The sequence below is a fragment of the Leopardus geoffroyi genome, chromosome C1, assembly GCF_018350155.1.
Source record: "Leopardus geoffroyi isolate Oge1 chromosome C1, O.geoffroyi_Oge1_pat1.0, whole genome shotgun sequence".
Lineage (NCBI taxonomy): Eukaryota > Metazoa > Chordata > Mammalia > Carnivora > Felidae > Leopardus > Leopardus geoffroyi.
The window spans coordinates 121,244,392-121,269,460 of NC_059328.1; the positions used below are offsets into that span (position 1 = coordinate 121,244,392).

Genomic DNA, 25,069 nt, shown 5'->3' on the forward strand with positions numbered 1-25,069 from the left:
TCCTTGAGAGTGACAACGAAATAATGACGGAAGATGTCATTTACTTGGGCATTACAGAAACACATATCTAGGGCAACAAGAAAAATTCTCCTTGTAAATGAAATATCAAATGATTTTAAATGGCAATTAAAATGCTCAGTTTCCATTTTCCGAGTTATATTGTCATGCATTACGATCACAGCGTATTTTCATTTGTTTTAAGAAATGAAATGTTCAAGGAAATGAGGAAGGGCAACAGAGCAAATTACCTAATTTATTTTTAATACAGACAAAACATAATAGAGTGATATTCAAAGAGAAGAAAGACGGAAGTCCCAGTATAAGCGTCATTATATGTTTGCAGGGTTGGTAGTACTTGGAAATTCTCTTTGTCTGTCCACCTCAAGATTATTATTTCATTCAAGCCTAGGTGTTTTGGAAAGCATCTGGAGGTTTAGTAACCAGTTAACGATCTGTATTTCAATTAAAAAATAATAAGCGATGTAGGGTCAAATACTTCTTGCCCTTTGCCTTTTCTTATGGCATAAGTGCCCAAGATACAGTCTTGGACCCACTTGAAGAAAACTTTCAAACCGCAGCCCAAATATAACTCTCCTGTATACATTAATCTATGGGTACACACACTCAATACCCAACATAACTCTCAGGGACTGTGTTCCTGCTAACTGGCACTACCCTCACAGAGACAGAAGGAAAAAGTATTGTCCCTATAATATCCCCTGCCTAAGCACTCAGTTTAAGTTCACAAACCCTACAACAGAAACATAAAATAAAACCAGCACCGCGAATATTGTTTCTCCATCTTTCTCTACGTATTCATGACCTTTACCACTAATTTTGAGAAATAATTATACATTACATTGCTGTTACTTAAGTCTTACGGATAAAACTTATTCCTAAATTAAATGACATCAGAAATCACACCTCACTTCATGTTTTGTATTTTCTTTTATAAACCTCTAGTGGATAACAATGTGCTGTTTAATGGTAACGATACTTGCTTGTAAATAAAGGAAGCCATGAATGCTTACACCATAACTTTCCTTACACTGTTCATTTTTATGAACTCCTTTCTTATTTTTTCTTTTTCTTAATATTTTTCTTTGATTTCAAGAAGGAGTATATCAAAACGATATGCCAGATATTATAAACATGTAATAAGTCATGCAATGTTCCTAAAAACTAATTATTTGATAATTTATTGGTACACTTGAAAGTTAAAAGTGGGTGCATTGTCATAGTTAAAATATAGCCAGACTAAGTTAATAATAATAAATATGAATACTTATTTGTATATATTACTAATAAAAAAGTCTTAGCTCCACAATTCTTATGATTTAATTTCTTAATTTCTTCCTTCCTTAAATGTTGTTTATTGATGTATAATTTATATAGCGTGAAATTCATAGATCTTAGATGTATAGTTTGATCAATTTTAATAAATGAATACATCTACTTAACTACATACTTATTAAGACACAGAACATTCCATCACCCAAGAACTTTCTTCCTACCTCCAAACTAAAAAGATTTTGCACAGTGAAGGAAACTATCAATAGAACAAGAGAACCTACTGAACGTTAGAAAATATTCATAAATGATATATCCAATAAGGAGTTAAGATCCAAAATAGACAAAGAACTTATACAGCTAATTATCCAAAAAAAATCCAATTAAAAAATGGGCAGAGGACCTAAATAGACATTTTTCCAAAGAAGACATACAGGTGGCCAACAGGCACATGAAAAGATGTTCAGCATCACTCATCATCAGGAAATGCAAATCAAAACCACAGTGAGATATCTATCACCTCATCCCTGTCAGAATGGCTACTATCAAAGACACAAGAAATAACAAGTATTGGTGAGGATTTAGAGAAAAGGGAACCCTCACGCATTGCTGGTGTAATGTACATTGGTGCAGCCACATGGAAAATAATGTGAAGTTTCCTCAAGAAATTAAAAATATAACTACCATATGATCCAATGATTCCACTTCTGGGTGGAAGTGGAAGAAACAAAGACACTAATTCAAAGAAACAGAAACACTCAAAACATATGCACCCTTATGTTTATTTCAGCATAATTTCCAATAGCCAAGATATGGAAGCAACCTTAGTGTCCACTGATAGATGAATAGATAAAGAAGATATATATATAAAATTCAGCCATAAAAAACAATGGAACCTTACCATTTTGATAATATGAATGGACCTGGAAGGTATTCTGTTAAGTGAATTAAGTTAGCCAGAGAAAGACAAACACCATATGATTTCACTTATACATGGAATCTAAAAAACAAAACTAAACAAAACAAAAAACAAAACAAAAAAAAACAAAGGCACAAACAAAACAAAACAGAAGCAAACACATAGAACAAACTGATGATTGTCAGAGCTGAGGATGGTGAGGTCGACAAAATCGGTGAAGGGGACTAAGGTTCAATCTTCCATTATAAAATAAATAAGACCTGAGAATGTAACACACAGCATAGGGAATATAGTCAATAATATTGTAACAACTTTTTAAGGTGATAGATGGTAACTAGACTTATTGTGGTAGCCATTTCATGATGTATATAAATATCATGTCACTGTGTTGTATGTCTGAAACTAATACAATATTGTATGTCAATTATTGCTCAATGAAAAATTTGTAATCTCATTCAGTCAGATGTATTGTTCTTCCCTAAAATCAGCAGGTTCAATTTGATTTTGTTTTAAAAGTTTTGCATTTATGTTTATGAGCAATAGGCTTGCAATTAACTTTTCCTGTAATATTGGTCTCATAATAGTGTCAGGATGATGCTTGCCTCATAAAATGAATTGCAAAGTGTTCTACTTTCCAAAATATTTTGTGAAAATTCATGTTATCTCTAACTTAAGTGTCTGGAAGAATTCAAATGTGCAGCCATCTATGCTCCGAGTTTTGTTTGTGGGGACATTTTAAATTATTACATTTTTTCAATATAAGTATTACTCAATTTTTCTGTTTCTGCTTGGGTTTATTTTGATACACAAAGTGTGTTTCGGAGGAATTCATTGGTTTCACCTAAGTTACAAACTTAATGATACAATTATTCATAACATCATCTTATATTTTAGAGTCTGCAGGATTTTTAATGGTGTTTGCCTCTACATTTTCTTCTATTTTCAATTAATGAGCTCTCTCTCTCTTCCACTCTCTCTTTCTCTCATTTACTAAGGGCATATCACTTTTATTAATGTGATACTCTCAGTCTTACAAAAGCACAAATGTGGAGCCCCTTGGTGGCTCAGTCAGTTAAGCATTTGACTCTTGATCTTGCAATTTGTGGGTTTGGGCCCTGAGTGGGGTCCTGACCTGGCAGTGCAGATCCTGCTTGGGAACCTCTCTCTCTCTCTCTCTCTCTCTCTCTGCCCCTCCCCTGTTCTCTCATTCTCTCTCTCTCAAAATAAATAAATAAACTTAAAATGAAAAAGCAAAAATGTCCAGATATCTCACAATTTTTTTATCATTCCCTCATAGTTTACATACAGGATGGTGTGAATGTGTAATTTTAGGATATCCATTTTAGGTTATCCTAAAGTTTCTTCCTACTGCAGCCACCCAACTTGGAAGTATAAAATTTAGATGTAGTTGCACAGAATCAAACATCACATGTTTCAAGAAGAATATTAATGTCATTTCCACTCTGAAGGTTAAGAGCTACAGAGCAAGCAATACCTCTGCTACAGTGGGTATCAATGTGTGTGAATAAAGCACGCATTGGATGGAACCAACAGTAGATGAAAGCCACTTTGACTTATTTCTATAGCCAGTGCAACCAATTTCTCATTTTTGAGAGGATAGAGAAGTGGGCAGTGCATTGGTGTCAAAACATGTAGCAGAGGAGGCTTCACACCTTTGGAATGATTCTCAATATATGCATAATCCAATAAATTATGTACTTTAAAAAAAAGAAAGGAAAGAGGGGAGGTGGGTTGCAGGATGGGTGAAGTAGGTGAAGGGGATTAAGAAGGTCACTTGTCATGACCAAGCACCAGGTGATGTACAGAATTGTTGAATCACCTTATTGTACACCTGAAACTAACATAACACTTATGTTGACTAAACTGGAATTAAAATTAAAAATTTAATTTAAAAATTTTTAAAAAAGAAGCTATCTGTGCCCTTAATATCTGCAGATGACTCATTTGTTTTAGTATCATTGGTTTATTCACACATTCATTCAACATATACATTATATTCCAGGAATGAGGACAGAGGGAGTTAAAAGATAAGCTTTCTTCTCTATGTCATTAATTGGAATAATAATTTTAAGCATTTTAGAAATTTGATATATTATATGTAAACAAATATTTTCATTTGTCAGATTTGAGTTTCTAAAACCTAAAAAAGTACCTATCAATGAAATGTACTCAGGGGCGCCTGGGTGGCTCAGTCAGTTGAGTCTGATTTCGGCTCAGGTCATGATCTCAAGGTTCCTGAGTTTGAGTTCCATATCAGCCCGTTTGGGATCCTCAGTCCTCCTCTCTCTCTGCCCCTACCCTGCTCACACTCGCTCTCTCAAAAATAAATATTAAAAAAAGGGCACTTGGGTGGCTCAGTTGGTTAAGCCTCCGACTCTTGGTTTCGGCTCAGTCATGATCTCGCGGTTTTGTGGGTTCGAGCCCCGCGTGGGTCTCTGTGCTAGCAGTGCAGAGGCTGCTTGGGATTCTCTCTCTCCTCTCTCTCTGACTTTTCCCTGCACATGCTGTCTCTGTCTCTCTCAAAATAAATAAACAAAATTAAAAAGAAAAAGAAATATACTCATATCTTTTTCTACATTTTTGGAAAATTAGCCAAGTGATCAGTGTAAGGTAAAATGAGTCAAAAAAGGCTGTTGTTGAGGTAACAGAAGGTTTTTAGGAATAACAATGCATTACAAAATTATATTGTACTCAGCAGCAATTGCTATAACCATATGCTAAAATATCTACTTAAAATGCTCTCACAATGATTTTTGAAAAAGAAACACACCCCAGTGGTTCTTTCCTTTGTTGATCTTGACCTCTCCATATAAGGCAGAAGTTATCGTCTTCTTTAGAGAGACCATTAATTAGCCAGATCTCAATTCAGTGAGTGAAAGTGTACATCTCAAAATTCTTAACGAACAACATTTTATTTCTATTTTTACATAGTTTTCATTTCTACTTCTATTTCCATTTTTAATTTTTATTTCTATTTTTTCTATTTATGAATTCATGGTCTACAGCTTGCCAGACATTCCAAACCTTCTGTAACATTCAGAGAGAGAAGAGAGAGTGGAGAGAGAGATTGAGGGAAAGAAAACAAATGTAAGAGAAAGGAAAGGAGAGAATAAGTAAGGAAGGGAAAGATAAAAGGAAAAACACCACCAACAGGGAAAGAGCCATCTGGGGGTGGAATCAGCAAATCTAGTATTGGCAATAATCTGATTCTTTTTAAAACCAAACTAGAGTGTCAGTGTTAGTGTAATATATCATCCTCACTCTCATACGTACTGAAAGCTCTATTACCAAGCATTGTCAATTTTGGCCCAATACCCAATAAAGATGAAGTTTAAAATCATACTAACTAATCAATACCTGCCTCAGTATTTTCTTGGATAAATCAAGTTTTGCTGGGTCTATATTAGTTGAATTTATATATTGCAGTTTACATTTGCCTCTTATCACAATTTGCAAACTCAACCCAATACTACACTTAAAAAAATCTGTTTCCACAGGACAAACATCATCCGTCTTTGGTTACTTGTTTTCTTGTCTGGTCTATGATTTGCTAGTCTTTATTTTTGCTACGATTGTTTTGAGACTAGTTCCAAATTAAAGTATGTCCTACATGTTGGCATTTTTTAAGCCATGTTGAGTACCCAAGACCACTTAAGCTCTAACATAAAGTTTTAGGAAAGCAGTTTGTTATGCTTTATTTTAAGTTAAATTTTCTCTTTGTAGGTTTGAATATTTAAGGAATGTCTCATATATCTCAGTTGTACCCTTTCTTCTAAATTATGAGCACTTGCTATTGATTCATCTGATTTCCTTGGCTGAAAAATAAAGACCATAAATACCCTTCTTGTTTTAGTATAAGGCATCAGAAGCTAAAAGTTCATGAATGATTTTGACAAGTATAATAAAAAATCATAATAAATGTATGAGCAGAAAGAAACAAAGCAAACCTAAGAATTTACAAAGGAATTCTCAGTAATTGGGGATAATACAGTTAGTTACTTGGTAATACAAAGGAAATGTGCCATATATAGATCAATGTTTTCAAACGGCCATTGGAGTCATGGAAGGGCCTGTCAAAATGCAGATTCAAAACCTCCTGAATCAAAATCTCTAAAGGTAGAATCTGAGAAAGGTACATTTCAAAAAAGTTTCTCAGGTGATTTTGTATAAAATCACAGCAAAACCTGGGCACCTGGGTAGCTCAGTAGGTTAAGCATCCAACTTCAGCTCAGATCATGTTCTCATGGTTCATGAGTTCGAGACCCACATTGGGCTCTCTGCTGTCAGCACAGAGCCCACTTCAAATCCTCTGTCTCCCTCTCTCTCTGCTCCTCCCTCCTTCTCTCTCTCTCAAAAATAAATAAACATTTAAAAAAAGTCACAGCAAAGTTTGACAACCTATACTATGGAGGGTAATTATACAGAAAATCTCTGAGGCATTACATTATTTCTGGATTGGGAAGGGAGAATGAGTAAAAGTAGCTATCATGCATTATGGGTCTGTTATGTGCAGTCATTGGATGATGAACTTTTTATACTCACATGTTCCCATACAATCTGACCACAATTCTACATTGTAGATATCAGCAACTCAATATTAAAGGTGAGGATTCATGAGGTTAATTTTTTTATTAATAGGTTAATAGGTTTATTAATAGGTTAATAGATTGCTATAGGAAGGTATAGAACTGCTGTGCTCGCTTCGGCAGCACATATACTAAAATTGGAAGGTATAGAACTATAATTTGTACTCAGACTTACCTGACTTTTTCATTCAACTCTACCACACTAAGTCTTTCTTCACCAGTACTTACAAAATGAATATTTTGGACACTGCTGTTACAGTGATTTTGTATCATGTCTGGGCTGTGCTTCAAGATGGAGAAAAGTACATCAGCAATTCTGAGCAGCTTAGTCACCAGATGCTTTTTAAGACCATTTTCACAAGCCGTTTAGGTGAAAGTATCTTTTTCAATTAAGAAGGTTTATACTAATATCTCAGAAAGAGTGATCTAGGTTGTAGACCAGCCAACTACATTGTACATTACCATCCTTATACTCCAATAAAACCTTGCTATTTGGAACACTATTACTCTCCCATCCAGCTGTCTTTCTCTCTGTATTCTTCAACATTTTTCAATATGGGTCATGGTTTCCCTGCACTGTTTTTAAAGAAAAAAAAGGGACATCAATTTAATTGAAACCAGTAAAATGAGAGATGAATTACCATGATTTTATTGAAAAGCAGAAAATAAAATTAGTCTCTACAACTAATTGTCTATTCAACAAATCTTAACATCTTTGGCTGTGGCCACAATAGACACTACCTTCTAAAATTTCAGGAGAGTCAGGCCGTGAGGGGTCTACCCAAAGGTATGAGTTCCTATCTTACAATTGTTGTACAGTAATTTAGGAGTCAATCTGAGCAAGGCTGCTCTGTAACTCCGTAACTTTGGCTGTTCACCAAGCAGCACCTCCTTCCATAGTTCTTGACTACATGTTGGAGAGCCAGATTTAAAGGCAACATTGGCTCTCTTGTGTAATAATATAAGACTACATCCTCCAAGCTGGAGTGAGCTGAGCTATGGACCATCTCTCTCCAGACCTCAAATAATTGTTATATATGGTTTATTACCAGTCTTCTTGTATCTAGTGGTCTCCAGTGATTATCATATACTTCAACTTTTCTATTTTCTCTATATCTTACCAATAGGGGAAAGGTGGGAGTTTGAGTATCTGGGCTTTTATGAAGGTGAGCAGGTCAGATTTTAGATTCTTATTCCCTAAAATTGGCTTTCGAGTCTGATATTCCTTTCCTCCCTCTTTTCTTTTTTCCCCCTTTCCTTCCTGCTTTTCTCCTTTCCTTCTTTCTTTCTTTCTTTCTCTCAAGTTTTTATTTATTTATTTATTTATTTATTTATTTATTTATTTAGAGAGAGACAGAGACAGCACAAGATGGCGAGGGGCAGAGAAAGAGGGAGAAAGAGAATCCCAAGCAGGCTCTGCACTGTCAGCACAGAACCTGACATGGGACTCGAACCCACAAACCATGAGATCATGACCTGAACCAAAACCAAGACTCAGACATTCAACCAACTGAACCACTGAACCCCTTTTCTTTATTTCTTAATGCTAAGTGAAACTTATAGACCACAAATTAAGTATTTACTTGTTCTTCACTCACAACTTACTGATTAGACAGCAGCTCATGGATATATTTTATTTGTTGTTTTATTTGCTCTCTTTTTGTACATATTCTAGTATTTATAGGAGGAAATAGGAACACTTTCTCATGGGAAACCTGAGAAACCTCTAGTATTTATAGGAGGAAATAGGAACACTTTCTCAATTCTTAGCCACCTACCACTCTGACCACTTTGGCTAAGGAAATAATCAAAAATATTAACAAAAATCTCTATGTATGGAAGCTCATTGCAGTATAATATTTATACTGATTTATAATGATAAATAAATGTATACCAAAAGTAATGTTTAAGTATTCCATAACATATCCAAAGTAGTGTATTCTGAATCGATTAAAGTGTTTTTGAAGACTTGTTAATAATGTGAGGGAAAAAAAATCAAATGATTGGTAAAAACAAAGAGACACAAAGTAATAAATGGGGGCAAAATAAAGGCTTAAAGAAATGGATCCAAAATATAAGACTGATACGTCATTTTGAGGTTAAGTCTGACATAATGCTATAGTCATCAGGCCACACTGGAGTCCTCAATCATTCTTAAACAAGCTGGGCAAAGTCTCCCTCAGAAGCATTGACTTCTGGAATGTTCTTCCCCCAGGTACCAGCTAGACTCACCTTCTTCAGGTCTTTGCCTAATATCATCATCACAATACTTTTTCTGTGACCATTCTTTAGAAACTGTGACCTCAATCCTTCTTTATATTTCACTTCTATTTCTCCTCTGGATGCCCCCATTCTTGTTAACTGGCTGTAGCACATATTTCCCTAATTTCTTCTTTTTCATTCTTCCCCATAAGAATGTGTCTTTCATGAAAGTGAGGATTGGGTCCATTTTCTTCTATACTCCATACCCTGCCACATATTATTGCCAGGCACCTTGTAGGCATCACTGTTGAATGAATTAATAAATAAGTGGACAAGAAGGTAATTTTATTCTTTGCTTTATAAGAATATACTTTTATAAGAATATTTATAAGAAGTATTTATAAGAGTATTTATAAGTATTTATAAGAAGTATTTATAAGAAGTATTTATAAGAATATACTTTATAAGAATATACTTTTATAATATACTTTGCTTTATATTTTGAAATTTATACTTTGAAAATTTTTGATGTTATACTCTCCTATTACATTTTTAAAACTTTTTAAATATTTCTTTATTTTTGAGAGACAGAGAGAGAGAGAAAGAGACAGAGTGCAGCAGGGGAGGCATAGAGAGGGAGGAAGACACAGAATCCTGAAACATGTTCCAGGCTCTGAGCTGTCAGCACAGAGCCTGATGTGGCGCTTGAACCCACGAGCTGTGAAAAAATTCTTTGAGATGGTTTTCATTTCTATGGCTGTGTCTTAATCTTCTTTTTCCTCAAGTTACTAATAATAGGAATTTGGTTGTACTATAAAAAGAAATACTCCAGTTTTTTTTCCCCTAATGCTAGAAATGAAAGGAAATCTAAAAGCAAAATTTCCTTAAAATGGAAATCTTCCTTAAATGTTCCATAAGTCTTATGAGTAGAGAGAATTGCCATGTATATATTACAAGGGCAATAACTATATTAAAGAGAATTGAAAGAATTAAGTTATCTACTATGAAACTGTTTCCAGATGGCTTAAAGAAAACTTTAAGAATGCTAAGCATTTTAAAAGTTCAGTGCATAAACTCTGCAAAGATTTAAATGACTTATGAAAATATTTGAAACGCAAAATGTTTTGGTCCAAAAATATCAAGAAAATGGAAAATTAGAAATGAATGTTTAATTAAGTGTTCATAAAAGGCAGAAGTGTTTCAACCTCTAATTCTTTTGCTCATTTACTAGCCACATTTTTGACATTGTTACTTTTTCTTAATACCTAAATAAAACAAAGACATAAGCAGATTTAACCAGGATTTCATTTCATGGTGAATTACTCAATATGATCTCTAGAATTGCATTATGTTACCAGTCATGCTCTACCTACACATAGTGCCATCCTTTTCTATTAGGAGACTAAAATTTTGTTTTGGCTTTTGTTAAAAGTAAAAACAGCCAAATACTCCTTGGGGACTCATCGAAGAAAATATTGAAGTCAAAAATTTTGAAAAGAAAAAAAATGCAAATTAATCCATAGAGGCGAGACATAGAGGCTGATTAAAAAAATGCATGGGGGAATTGGGAGGTAATTGAACTAGTAAATGTCTTGATTGTTGTGTAAGTGAATAGTGTATACATTTGTCAAAACTCAATGAATGTATGCATGAGATAGGTGCAGTTAATTTTACGTAAATTATGTTTCAATAACATTGATAATGTTAGCAGAGAACTTGAGAAAAATGAGTGTGGTGAAGGTGGACACTGTAATGTACTTCAAACACGCCTGCCCCCCAGGTAGCTCCCTAGTCAAAAGCCATCAGTGTCTCCAGCCTCACAATACTCTGTAGGTGACCTCAAGCCAAACTTTTACGCCATCCCTTACCATGCACCTGACATAAACCATTTTTTCTAGAGAGCCAACTCTTTCACTCCTCCCAAAATATGCCCTTCTCATTCATACCTTCCCCTCTTCTTCATGACATTCCTTCACCTCTGCCTGCAATCCCCGCCACTTAGCCAGTAAATACCTGTTCATCAAGTTACATACCTGAAACTCCTTTTCCTCCCTTGAAGCTCCCTTGGTTCCTAAAGAAGTCTTTCTTAAAACCTTATCCTTAAGAGTTTTATCTCCACTACTTTCCTGTATCTATATTTGTTTTTATTTATTGGCTTTTAATGCATGCCTCATTATCTCAACTGGACTTTAACCTCTGTGATCTCAGATATCTCATTTTTCAGCTATCAAATTCTCCAGTATGTTCTGCATTTTGTAGGTGCTCTCTCATTATCCACTGATTGATCACCTACATGCTATAAACAGCTTTACACTGCATGGAAATAAAAGATGCCAAAAAGCCAAAGACATATTGTTCCTACTTTTGCAGATGGGGAAGGTGGATAACTATAATTAGGAACAAAAGAGAAACATAATGAATCAATGTGATGGCAAATAATAACACAAGAAGATAAGTAGGCTTTCCTTTTCTCATATAGTTCAATGGAACAGTGTAGATGAAGAATGATGGAGGAAGAGATAAAACTACTGTAATTACAGTTGCCTTCAATTTCATCATATTAATTCAGAAACCCTTGCAGATGTACTCCATAGGAGACAGAAAATGATGGATGTGGCAAATTACTACTTCCCATAGCAATGTGGGGGTATTTCTCAAATTGATTCTTATCAATGGACAAAGCAGGACCAGAAAATTAGTGTCACTGAAGTGAAACCTTTTCAATTTAATTATATCAGGTGAAACCATGAAACTGGAGCTATTTACAAAACAGAATTTATAACTTTGAAGAGATTAGTCTGAAAAATAGTTTCAGAAAACAGATGAGTTACACACATTAGAGGATGAAAGCTATAAGAAATAATGTACATAGAGCATGTACATTACTTGGAATGGCCTTTATTCTCCATAGCCTTCTTTATTTGGGAAAACATCTGTACCATATAATTGCGAATAAGTATTTGCTGAATGCCCAAAGTTTCTCAGATACTGGGAAGTTCCTGTGGTTGAGTTATGAGTAAGGCACAGCTCCTTCCATCAAATAAAGTTAGTGGGTGATTGAAAAGAATAAATCATAATTTTAGTAGAGTGTGGTGAGTCCAATGATGCAAATAAGTGTAGTGATACAGAAGCAAATACAAGAGACTGCAGTGTAAGTGGAGTCAGGAATTTCATCTCACGGTAGGTAACATATAAATATTGTCCCAGTAGCAAAAAGAACAAAAGATGTTAGGACAGGCCTGGCAGAGGGAACAGTATGTTGCAAGAGCAAGAATAAAGTCATGCCATATCGTATTTGTTTAAGATTTATTTGTAAAACCTATGAAACTCCTAGGAAATTGACATGAGAATAAATGTCCTTGACATGCATGTGGGTAATGAATTTTTGGATATAATATCTAAAGCCCAGGCAATGAAATACAAAATAAACAAATGGGACTACATCAAACTAAAAATCTTCTGCACGGCAAAAAAAAAAAAAAAAAAAAAACATCAACAAAAGTGAAAAGATAACCTACGGATTGGAAAAAAATATTTGCAATCTATATATCTAATAAATGGTTAATATCCAAAACATACAAAGAACTCATGCAACTCAGTAGCAAAACCAAACAAATAACACAATTAACAAATGGGAAAAAGACCTGAATAGACATTTTTTCCAAGGAAGATATTAGAAAGGCCAACAGGTACATGAAAAGGTGTTCAACATTAATAGTTACTAGGGAAATGCACATTAAAACCACAATGAGATGTCACCTCATGCCTGTTAAAATGGCCATCATCAAAAAGACAAGAGATAAAAAATGCTGGTGTGGATAAGAAGAAACGGGAACCCACATGCACTGTTGGTAAGAATGCAAACTGGTGCGGCCACTGTGGAAAACAAGATGGAGATTCCTCAAAAAATTAAAAATAGAACTACCATATAATACAGCAATTTTACATCTTGAAATATATCCAAAGGAAACAAAAACAGTAACTAAAGGCTATCTGCACCTCCATGTTTATGGCAGCATTACTTACAATAAGACATGATAACAACCTAAGTACCCATCAATTGATAAAGTTGTGCATGTATATGCATGATATATGTAATATACATATATACATATATACAACATATATATTTTATATTATGTATAATGCTATGTATAATATAATAATATATAATAGGATATTATTCAGCCATAAAAAATGTGACAACATGGATGGACCTTGAGGGCATTATGTAAGTGAAATAAGACAGAAAAAGACAAATACTGTATAATAATATCTGTATATTCTGTATAAGTATAATATCACTTATATGCAGAATCTAAACAAAACAAAACACCCCACCATACTCATAGAAAAAGAGATCAGACTTGTGGTTACCAGAGGTGGGTGGGGAAGGAGTAGTTGGAGAGGAAGGTGGGTATAAGCTACAAATTTCCAGTTACATGATAAATAAGTACCAGGGATGTAGGTACAACATGGTGACTACAGCTAACACTGTTGTACGATATGTAGAAAAGTTGAGAGAGTAAATCCTAAGAGTTCTCATTGCAAGGATGATTTTTTTCTCTTTTTTAATTTATTTTCTTTTTCTCATATCTATAGGAGATGATGGAAGTTAGCTGAACCTATTGTAATCATTTCACAAGATATGTAAATCAAACAATCATATTATATGCCTTTAAGTTATGCAACAAAGCATATCAATTATTTCTCAATAAAAGTGGGGGGGGGTTAGAAAATGTGGTATATGTGTACAATGGAGTATTATTCAGTCTTATATTATTCAGCCTGCTATATACAACAACATGGATGGATCTGTGGGACATTGTGTTAAATGAACTAAGTTGGATACAGAAGAACTAATACTTCATGAGGTATCTGAAATAGCCAAACTCATAGGAGCAGAGAATAGAATGGTGGTTGCCAGGGGCTGAGGGGAGGGGGATGGGGAGCTGCTGTTTCAAAAGAACGTGTCTCTTGGCCAGGTAGCATGTTCAAATGAATGCAGTGTTTGGTCCACAATTTGTTACCATAAAGTCATTTACAATCATCATGCACAAAACTGGATACTTTTGGAAGCTAAGCTTTGTGCAATTCCTGCTCATTTTTTTTTCATTCAATGACAAGTACTTGCATGAAACATTCACTCCAATTCAAATGCAATGATACTCTGATGGCAGAACCAGTCAACTTTCCAGATAAATCAGGTTCAGAATTTTCCACTGAATGAAGTGGTACATTATCAACTGGAGATCTACTTTTAAGGTGCTGCTCCAAACATATAAAGTTTGTAAGTTAAAAAGATCCTATATCCCATTTACACTTACAACAGAAAAGTTTATCTAAACCTTTAGCCAATCTTGTGTCTTAAATACTTGTATACCACTAACGATAGCATGCAATAACAGGTAAACACTGCTGATTTGACTATAGTTCAACTATGACACAGGGAAAATATTAAAGCTGATTGGAGAAGAAGCTGGAATTAGGAAAGATTTTATAAAGGACATGATATTTAATTGATTATGGCTTAATAGGTGGTATTTCAACAAGAAGAAAAGAAAATTCCAGACGAAGGGGATTATATGCATAAAGCAAACATGCTAAGATTTCAAACTACAATAGTGGTAGCAGGAGTGAGGACAGTTTCATAACACTTTCCTTTCTTTCCAGCTTAGAGGTACAATTGACAAATAAAATTATATATATATTTAAAGTGTACAGTGTGGTGATTTAGTAGGTAACACACAATGATATATTTACCACTATCATCAGGCATACTAAAATTCGCTCTTTTTGTTTTGGATTAACCAATCTGGCCTTAGGTTGGGAACCTCAAAGCAATCCACCCATGGACCTTAATAGAGGCATATGCCCGGGTTCTGCCATTCTCTCTGCCTGCACCCTGCCTTGATCTCCCCAGGCTCCTCAAGACATGCCATGGACTTCTTTCAGGACGTAATTAAACTGTGAGTAATAAACTTCTCTGCTTCAATTCCCCTGTGGTCTTTTGTTGAACTATGGCTCACCATCTGACACCGTGGAGCTCTACTTAGCAAACGTTAATTTAACAAAGTCACAACCCTCTCAGTATTTCACTGGGATACTTCCTTTGTTAAAGATGCAATTACTGAGATAAATGACAGGTGGATGTGCTTTCCCCCCATTCAAAATGATATTCCAAATTTACACATATGTTTGCAGAGTGCCTGAAAACTGCTGTTCCAGTTTTAACAGGCAGATGGGCTATTCACAAATTAACCCCCAAATCTCAATGGGCTAACTTGACAAAGTTATTTTCACAAAGTTGTCTAATGTGGGCTGAGGGTTACTCCACACAGAGTTAATGCAGAGTCTACCATCATGTTGCTACATCATCTGGAACATATGGCTTCAAGCATCCATGGAAGAGAAAGTATAGATGTAGTGTACCAGCTTTTAAATGCTTATTCTCACTGTCCAATGACCAAAACTAATCACATGTTCTCCCCCTAACTATAACAGAGGCTGAGAAATGCAGAGATGCAGATAGAATATTTGCTGAGAAATATTATCTATCATTGATTTTTATGGGTAAATTAGGAATTCATGGGAGTTGTAGGGTATATCATGCAGGGAATTCATTGTTCAAATTATACAGTTCAACGGGCCATCATATGCAAAGGATATGGCTACTGGGCTGTCTGGAGAATGGCACAACACCTTTTGAGATGTGGCAGAATTCTGCCCCAGAGAAGTTTGCCTAAGTGCAATTTGCAACGAGGGTTGAGGTTCTCATGGGACAATTCAGCTCCTAGATATAAGGAATGATTGGAAGTTAGGCTCAAAGTTAGGAACGGCATACCTTAGAGACTGTCAGGCTTCTGTTGACCTATTCCTACTCTTTATGGCCAACCTTACGTAGAGGGCCAAGTAGGTGATATGATAAGTGACCTGGAAGCTTTTAAGAGCCTTGCATGGGGTTAAATCTTGGGTTTGGCTTCATGAACACTATTTTTTTGGCAACTAATTTAGATAAACAATAACCCAATTGCACCTTTTTGCTTAATTTTTGTTTTAGCTTTAGTTACTTCTGTCAATCAACACATCAAAAATATATTTTAGGTCTTCAAAACATGAAATATTTCCCCTATGTTCTCAGTAACTGACAATGAGAAATGTGGAAGAAAATATTCTGGAAGGAAATATACTCCTAATTTGCTTCTGTGAATGAAAATTTTAAAAATAGTCTTCGAAAGTTTTATTATTTTGTGTGTGTTTACGTGTGTACATTCTTATCCATATGCATGGATATCCATATGCATGGATATAATATGAATGGTAGAGATATGCATTCTTATCCATATGCATGGATATAATACCTAAAGCTCAAGCAACAAAAGAAAAATAGATAATTACTTATCCAAGGCAGTCCTTTTTGCCTTGAAAATCCTTGATCTTTCTGCTTTGTTTAAACTTAATATAGCTCTGAATGGCCTAGCATGACCGTGTTTGCAAAGCCATGCCCCTGAGGATTTTTCATTTCATACATCATTTACAACTGGCCCAGGTGATCCCATATATTCTGGACCTATAGTCTTTCACCACAGAAAGTTAAAGTAAAGAATATGTTGATCCATAAAAAAAATCCAGGCCAATCATGCACAGCCTCCTTGTTTCCTAATACTCTTCTTCACCCCATCTGTTAGCTAACCCGAAAAAAGAAAGTGTGATACTCCTCCAAGACACAAACCAAATTTCAGATTTCACTACTGTTGCTTGTTTGTGTGAAGGCATTCTGACTTGCTGCCTCAAAACTATCACTGAAAAAAATTAAAGGTTGGGAGAGAAATACCATCAGGCCATTTTCCAATCAAACATTTCTGTGTCCACAGTCCCAGCGATCAAGAAAATGTCTTTTCAAAGTCAACAACCTAGAATTACCATGAGTGAAGGGGCTGCCTTTCCTTGTGTGACCAAAAGGTTTTTAGTCCAAAACCAAACATTAGTAATTATATGGAAGTGATGCACATTAACAGTGAGACGCTTGCAGCTTCTATACTTCCTAAGACAGGCCCTTTATTCATCCTATCCTATTGGATTTTTACATGTACAATTATAAGTAAAACAATTTGGCTCATGATGTGACAATGATGATTTGGTGAAGAAAAGGCACCATCTATTTTAGAGGCTGTTCAAGAGTTAGAGAGGCTGGTAGGGGATGTTGAAACTGCACAATTCATAGATCTTTATGCTATTTTCCTTGACACTTTCAGACCCCCCTGATAACCCCAAAACAACATAAATTTATGGAGTCTTGGATTAACCAGTGTTTTCTTCGATATAATACCTAAAGCTCAAGCAACAAAAGAAAAATAGATAAACTGGACTTTATCAAAATTAAAAAACTTTTGTGCTTCAAAGACTACTATTACAAAAGTGAAAAGACAATCCACAGAGTGGGAGAAAATATTCGTAAATCATAATCTGATTAAGGCCAATATAAAGAATATACAAAGTACTCTTACAACTCAACTTTAAATAGGCACTAAACCATTTGAAAAATGGGCAATGATTGTTTTAATAGACATTTCTCCAAAGATGATGTACAAATGGCCAATAAGCACATGAAAAGATGCTCAATATCATTAGACATCAGAGAAATGTAAATTGAAACAGCAATGAGATACCATTTCATATTAACTAGAGTGGCTATGGTCAAAAAGTCAGATAATAACAACTGTTGGGTAGAATTTGTAGAAACTAAACTCTCATACACTGCTGTTGGGAATGTAAAATGACAATCACTTTGACAAACAGTTTGGCAGTTCCTGAAAACATTAAACATAGAGTTGTAATATGACAATAGGAACAATTCTACTCCTAGTTATATACCCAAGAACACTGAAATCTATTCACAAAAAAACTTGCCCCCCTGGTGTTCATGGCAGTACTATTCATAGTATCCAAAAAGTCACAACATTCCCAAGATTCTATCCACTGACGAAGGCGTAAAGGAAATGTAATATATCCACACAAGGGATTCTTAAGCTATATAAAGGAATGGCGTACTTGTTCATCCTACATGAATGAACTCTGAAAATATTATGGTGAACGCAAAAAGCCAGAAAAAATAATCCACAATTAGTATGATTCCACTTATATGACATATCCAGAATAGGCAACTTTATAAAGACTAAAAATACATTAGTGGTTGCCAGGGCCTGGGGATTGAGAGAAGGAGAGGAAACGGTATTTGCACATGGGTATGAAGTTTCTGTTGGGGGGTGATAAAATGTTCTGGAATTACATAGTGGTAATGGTTGCCAAATCTTGTTAATATATAGAAAATCATTAAATTTTACCTTTTAAAATAATGAATGTTGTTGTATTGAATCATGTCTCAATAAACATTTAAAAACTTAAAAAGATTTAACATGCCTGTCTAATTATTTACCTATCGGTATCTGGTGTCTTGTATAGTGCCTAATATTTAGTAGACATGTAATAAGGTTTTGATAAAGTTATGCCTTCTGTTAATTTCTTTTTAGATTGTTTCCTCTGGGAGTCCCCCTTATGTTTTATCTTCACTCCAAGATATCCATTGTAGCTTTCTCAGCCTCTTTAGTCCCACCAGAATTTTTCTATTCCACAAATTTAGTGTTTTGTATCTTTGACGTGCATTCCAGGAAAGAAAAAAAAAAACAGCACTGACTCATTCACCTCATAAAACTATCCTGATAGGTGCCTGGGAGAAGTATTTCAGATTCCTTCTACCTAGAGGGTCTATCATTTTGTGATAATTCTGTCCCCAATTTTGAATTTCTACCATCCTTTATTCATTCAAAAATATTATTAGAAAATGCCCAGGTTTTTTATTTATTTATTTTTTACCATTTATTCAGTTTTGAGAGAGAGACAGAGCGTGAGTGGGGTAGGGGCAGAGAGAGACACACAGAATCTGAAGCAGACTCCAGGCTCTGAGCTGTCAGCACAGAGCCTGATGCAGGGCTCTAACTCACAAACCATGAGATCATGACCTGAGCTGAGGTCGGACGCTTAACTGACTGAGCCACGCAGGTGTCCCGAAAATGCCCATGTTTTCAAGATTACTTATCAACATTGCTGTATTTTAGATTAACTACCAAAGTTGCTGGGAGCTGGACATTGGTGGGCTAATAGTACAATCTCCAGGCAGGGCTGTAGCTGGGAGTAAAAGACCATAAGCAGGGAAAGATGAGGAAAAAACAAACAAACAATCATACATTAATCAAACAAAAAGATCAGATGAATGCATTTTTCACTGGAATAAGAACTGCAAACTTATGCAAGATGCAGCCTCACTGAAAAAGACTTGAGGACATAATAGCAAACAGAATTGCTGGGATGTGCAGTTTAAGAAAGAAGGGGCTGAGTCTCAGTAGTGGTTTGTTTCACCAAGATTTTATTAGACTAGATGATTACTTATCCTAGAAAGTCATTTCAATACTCTTGGTCACCATTCTTGATCTGCCCATTGACAAAGTTGATTAAGAGAACTAATATAAGGCACACTTGGCTCTAAAATTCACCAGCCTTCTTATTTTACAAGGTTCTACTCTCCTCTCAGTCCAAACTCTCATTAAGGGGGCGCCTGGATGACTCAGTTGGTTAAGCACCCAACTTCAGCTCAGGTCATGATCTCATGGTTCATGAGTTCAAGCTCTGCGTTAGGCTCTGTGCCAAGAGCTCAGAGACTGGAGCCTGCTTCAGATTCTGGGTCTCCCTCTCTGTCTGCCCCTCCCCTGCTTGCACTCTGTCTCTCTGTCTCTCAAAAAAAAAAAAGAGAGAGAAAATTAAAAAGTTAAAAAAAAACCTTTCATCATAGATAAACTGTGGTTCAAGGCTGGGTGATGCACAGAAAACCACTAAAGGAAATGTGAAGTTCAAAACTGTGAAGGGTCTGAGGTGCCATGGCTGACAACCTCCTGCAAGCTAACAAGTTAGTGTGCTAGTCACACATGTACAGAAGGAGAAGCACCAGACCTCTGAGTCAGATCACCTTATCAGTACTGCTTTCCAAGCTCCCATTCCCCATGGGACAACACACTGAGGGCTTGATGCTACCTGTGTGTAGCAATTAGGAGCAGTTAGGAGATACAGAGCTCACACAGGATACAAACCTATTCCTCCTCCCCTAGGTTGATGGAGAGCCAGAAAGAGAGGGAGGGGAAGGGGTGGAGAGAAAGAGAGAGAAAAAGAGAGGGAAGGATAGTGGGAGAAAGAGACATCCCTTTACTCTGGAATCCTTTGCAGGGAGAAGGTATGGTCCCTAGCTGTATAACAGTTGGAATGTAAGAAAATGGCTCTGGAGTAGATAGGTGTTTTAACTTCTAACCTTCAAGGCATGCTTATCATTCAAATCCCTTAACTCAGGTTACAAGTATTCTTTATTCAGAAAATCCAGGCTTTTCAGAAATGTGAAAATATTCATGGGGAGTTTTTCATCAACAGAATGCATTAGGATTTCCTGAGATTTAAAATAAACAGATCACAGGGATTTGGGGTTATGTGGAGGTAAAGAAAGAGAAAGAAGTTTGCCTTTATAGAAACAAAGTCCATTAGAGCTGAAGCAAAAGATGGTATTTTGTTGGGAAACACACAATAACTAAATAAATGATAAAATTAATGGTATACTGAGGAATTCCATCCAGCATGTAAGTTACTGGCATCATTTCAGACACTATTTTTGTGATATGTTTTGAAACGCTTTGATACACCTATTTGACATTTTTCACATTTAGTGTAACAGTGCACATGGCCGGGGGCACACCATGTTTTCTTGTCTCGATGACTTAAACAGTGAGGTGTCATATTATATCTGATCTCAACTCCTATTTGGGCATACCTCCCTCTGTCCTTTGTCTTCGTGGCTCCATATTGTATTACAAATAGAAACATGCAACATCCCTTGGAAAGCCAGATCCATCTTGGTCTCATTGACACAGATTCTGTGCAGTTGCCATTATTAGTGAGAGTCACATTGATGATGTAATTGATCAAACTGGAGTACCATGTCTGGCCTGAAACCTTAACTCTGTACTTGGAGATATTTTGATCCATACATCTCATACCTCCAGTGCTCTCTTTGAATACATGTATAACTGCCAGTTGACTGATCTGAATCTTCTTTTTGGCTGATGAATACACTTGGTCTTTTTCAAATGATCAATGCCCATACCTTGGAGCAGATGTTAATGATGTCATTGTCATGCCAGTGGCATACTACTATCTATTCTTATTCATCTACCTGGGATTTAAACATCTCTCTCTCTTCTTGTTTTTGATTTCTGTGCTATTTTTGAGAGGGTACTATTCAGCTTTATTTTCATGAATCATTCCTCTTGCTTTGACTCTTTTCTTCTTCCAAACTGGCATCAGCTTTCTGATGGTGGAGGCATCAACAAAACATAAATGATAGGAGTATTGGCTTTGTGTTAGCAAAGAAGAGTATTAGCAAATTTCATCATCAGACTCCCCCATTAACCAAGATCCTTACTTAAAGAAACTAGTGACAGCCCAGTAGGGTTCAAATTAAACCAAGTAGCCAAGTGTAGTTACCCCATGCCAAATTTTATAACCAAATTTAATTGACTTTCTCTGCAGGAATTGCTTGAATCATTGATGCCTAAAACACTCACGGACCTGTCAAAGGTGTGGGATTCTTCCAAGGGTGCATATGATTTTTATTAATTCTTGTAATAAAAGGCTTATTTCTTATAAATTGATTCGTTTCCTCAAGATGGTTATCAGCAAAATGGAGATGGGCAAAGATCCTTTCAAACCTGTCTCTCCTAATAGCATTTGTGACTAGGCTGTGATGCACATCCAGAGAACTGTCTGAAAACAAACTCCTCTTTAGGTATAGAACACATCTACTCAAAACAAAACACTCAAAACACACTTCAGTTTCTTGAAGTGAGCCTCACATTTTATTTGAGTACCATAATTGATTTCATTCACAATGAAGTTAATTATTTCCTTATCCAGAAATAATTTCAAGAGTCCCTTAGAACATGGATACTAATTTAATTTTTTACATTTGAAAATCTGGCATGGGTCACCTTGGAAAATCTCGGGTGATATCTCTTTTGGTCCATTTCTGTAGAGGAACTCATCACTCCTTGGTGTCTTTCTTGCAGGTTCTACTCCTGGGTCAGAGATGCCGCCACCTGGATGGCAATCCATTGGAACTACCATACCTACAGTATGCTCCTGGGTAAGCTGCTCATATTGCCTGCTTTCTCTCCTCCTGTGTCTTCCTCAAGGTGGTCTCCTGTGGTGTTGTCTGGGGGTTAGGAGGAAGGTAGAGACGTAGATGGGTGGGTCTCTTGATTTTGAGGCATCTTTCTTTTTCTAGTGCATTCAGAATATCTATCAGCTTCACAGGTCAGCCAAGAATGGTGGCAAGGCTCTCAGGTGATAGGTCCTTGAAATACAGGTTGTAAGCTATCATGGAAAGAGAAGTGAGCCAGAACTGGGCAAACTAGACATTATGTTTTAAGGAATACAGACTCAGGAGAGAAGGCTGGTCTTCTGGAGGCCCAGCACATTGTTGCAATGCTTCCATTCAGAATCAGCCCCTTGGCTGCTGCTGAGTTAAGATCACCATTACAAACTCAAAATTATCAAGGTGGGGCAGTTCATTTATTTAAAACTTTAATCACCACGCCTTACACATATCTTTGTACCAAAGAGTTTACAAGAGTTTAGGGAAAAGAAACCAAATGTTCTGAAACATCAGGATACAATACAGTTGAATACACACAAGTATGGATCGGAATACAGTGAAAGTTTGAGTGTGGCTATTGACTTGAGTTCATGAGTTTGCATGGAACACTGATTTAGGGTGGTTGGTAGTATATCCAGTTGTTGGAAACATTAGGTCATGTTACAGGGAAAGGAAGGCATATTGATAATTTCCTCAAGAAACTGCATCCTTCTTCAACACCTGGCCTAAACCCAATCTGGCCTACCAAAAACAAAAGTCTAACCATCAAACACAGTGAATGAAATACAAAATCAGCTCTCTGAGGGTAGAGTCATGGCTGTTGGCCAAAGAAATATGCTTTGTGAAAATGATGATCAAAGCCAATTCTGTTTATATAAATTGCCTCTGATTTCTGATTTTTCCCAAATGAACTGTGTAATTATATGAGAATGGGCAACTCTCTCAACCTTTTTGTATTCTTCCATCTAGAAATGTTGGAATTTACCTACAGGACTTTTAAAGCACTTTTCAATTTTAAAAAAAAATTATACTTACATAAAATAATTAGTCACTGGTCTATTTTTCCAATAACCTAAATGTGAATAGTGGGTAACTAATGAATTGAATACCAGAATGATAACAATCTAACTATACTGGGTATTGATTCCAGAAGTTCTCACATTTGGGCTATTTTAACAAAACTAAGGAAGAAAGATGAAGGAATTTATCTCTATATTTTGCAGTAGGTTGGCTTTATTTGAAATAGTTTTCAATGATTCCTCATATTTTTCCATGCCAAAGGTAGGCCCCACACAAAACAAAACATTTGGAAAAAGTATTTCCATCATACTCCACCATTATTTCCATCATTTCCACCATCTCACAAAAAAAAAAAAAAAAGAGAGAGGGAGAGACTCATGACTTTTCAGACTTCTGGAAGCAGAATTTCATGACAAATCTACAACAAATATGATTTAAGAAAAAATACACACACACACACACACAAACACACACACATATATAATTAATTAATTATTTTGAAGCATTTACTAGGTAGATCACTCACTAAGCAGTTTTAAAGACACGGTTACCTTGAAAGTGTTCAAGATCCATTTGGTGACAGAAAACGTGTTCATAAAAAAATAGCAAACAAGACATCACATGAGACATGACAATAAGCCCCACAGAAGCACATAGAAACAAGCCACACAAAACTGCGGGATGGGGCATCCTGGATCTAGTAATTCCTAGTCCAAGGATTTCAGCAAAAGACAGAGATTATGGAGGCAAAAATATTCTGCACCAGTTTGAAAAATTCCCCCAAAGAAATCTCAAACCTCTCTTCTCCTTCATCAGCCTCAATGGCATTGCCGAAAAGTAATCTCATCTCTCCGGAGCTTCAAACGTCATTGCCAGAGTTCTAGAAGGGGCAGAAGACTTACCTTGAGGCGGATGCCAAGATTGAGCCCCAGGAGTACAGGCTGCAGCCGCTGCCCAGCCCCCGGAACCCTTTTCATTACAGTGGCGGGTGTGGTCTGAGCATCAGACTGAGTCCTGGCAACTCCTGTCTCCGGAGGATTTGAATTCAAAAAAGGAAGAAAAATCTCAGCTGCCAAATGAAAAACGTTCTGATTGCTATCAGCCTAGGGAAAACAAAACGAAGGTATGCAAGTAGAAAGTATTTTTCCTTTTTCTTCTTTCCTAACTTTACTCCTTCCCTCCCTCCCTTCCTTCCCTCCTTCCTTTCCTTCTTTTTTCCTCCTCCCTCCCTCTCTCCCTTCATTCCTTCCTTCCTTGCTTCCTTCCTTCCCTCCCTCCTCCTTTCCTTTCTTCTCTCCCTTCCTTCCTTTTTTCCTTTCTTCCTCTCTCTCTCCCCCCACTTCCTTCCTTCCTTCTTGAAATTAATTTTAAAATCTTCCAATAATCCATAGGTAGAGAAGAAAAAGGCAGCGCTTCTTTTCTTAGGTAGTTTCTCACTACAGACAAGCCAGCCTCTTAGGCCCCCAAGCACCTCCGTCAGCCTCCAGCAAAGCCAGCCCAAAAAACAAAGGTAAAGAAAATTGAATGCTTTTGAAGGTCAGCAAGGCCTATCAGGGAGGCGCTAAGAAAGACATCTGCCGCTTTTTAAATGCATTCCTGAAAGCCAGGCTCTCCTTCCCTCACAGAAGGCGGAAAAGCTCTTTGAATTCCATGGGAAAAGAAACCCTTATTTCAAAAATAAACTTTGAAGTTGTTTGAAGATGAAAGAGGAGAGTTGCCTGTGAGCCAGAGCTGAAGCAGTGGGGAGGGACTACCGGTATTTTGAAATACGCTTCAGAGAAA

The 25,069-nt window shown here is 36.2% G+C and overlaps 1 long non-coding RNA gene across 1 annotated transcript; it reads right to left on the reverse strand.

The window, feature by feature from the left end:
- Positions 1–21,951: 21,951 nt before the first annotated feature.
- Positions 21,952–24,860, reverse strand: LOC123596735. The gene is made up of 3 exons (XR_006711837.1): positions 24,759–24,860; positions 24,190–24,390; positions 21,952–22,485 (listed from the first exon to the last, which is right to left on the reverse strand). It is a non-coding gene; the product is annotated as an uncharacterized LOC123596735 (long non-coding RNA).
- Between the last annotated feature and the right edge of the window lie 209 nt (positions 24,861–25,069).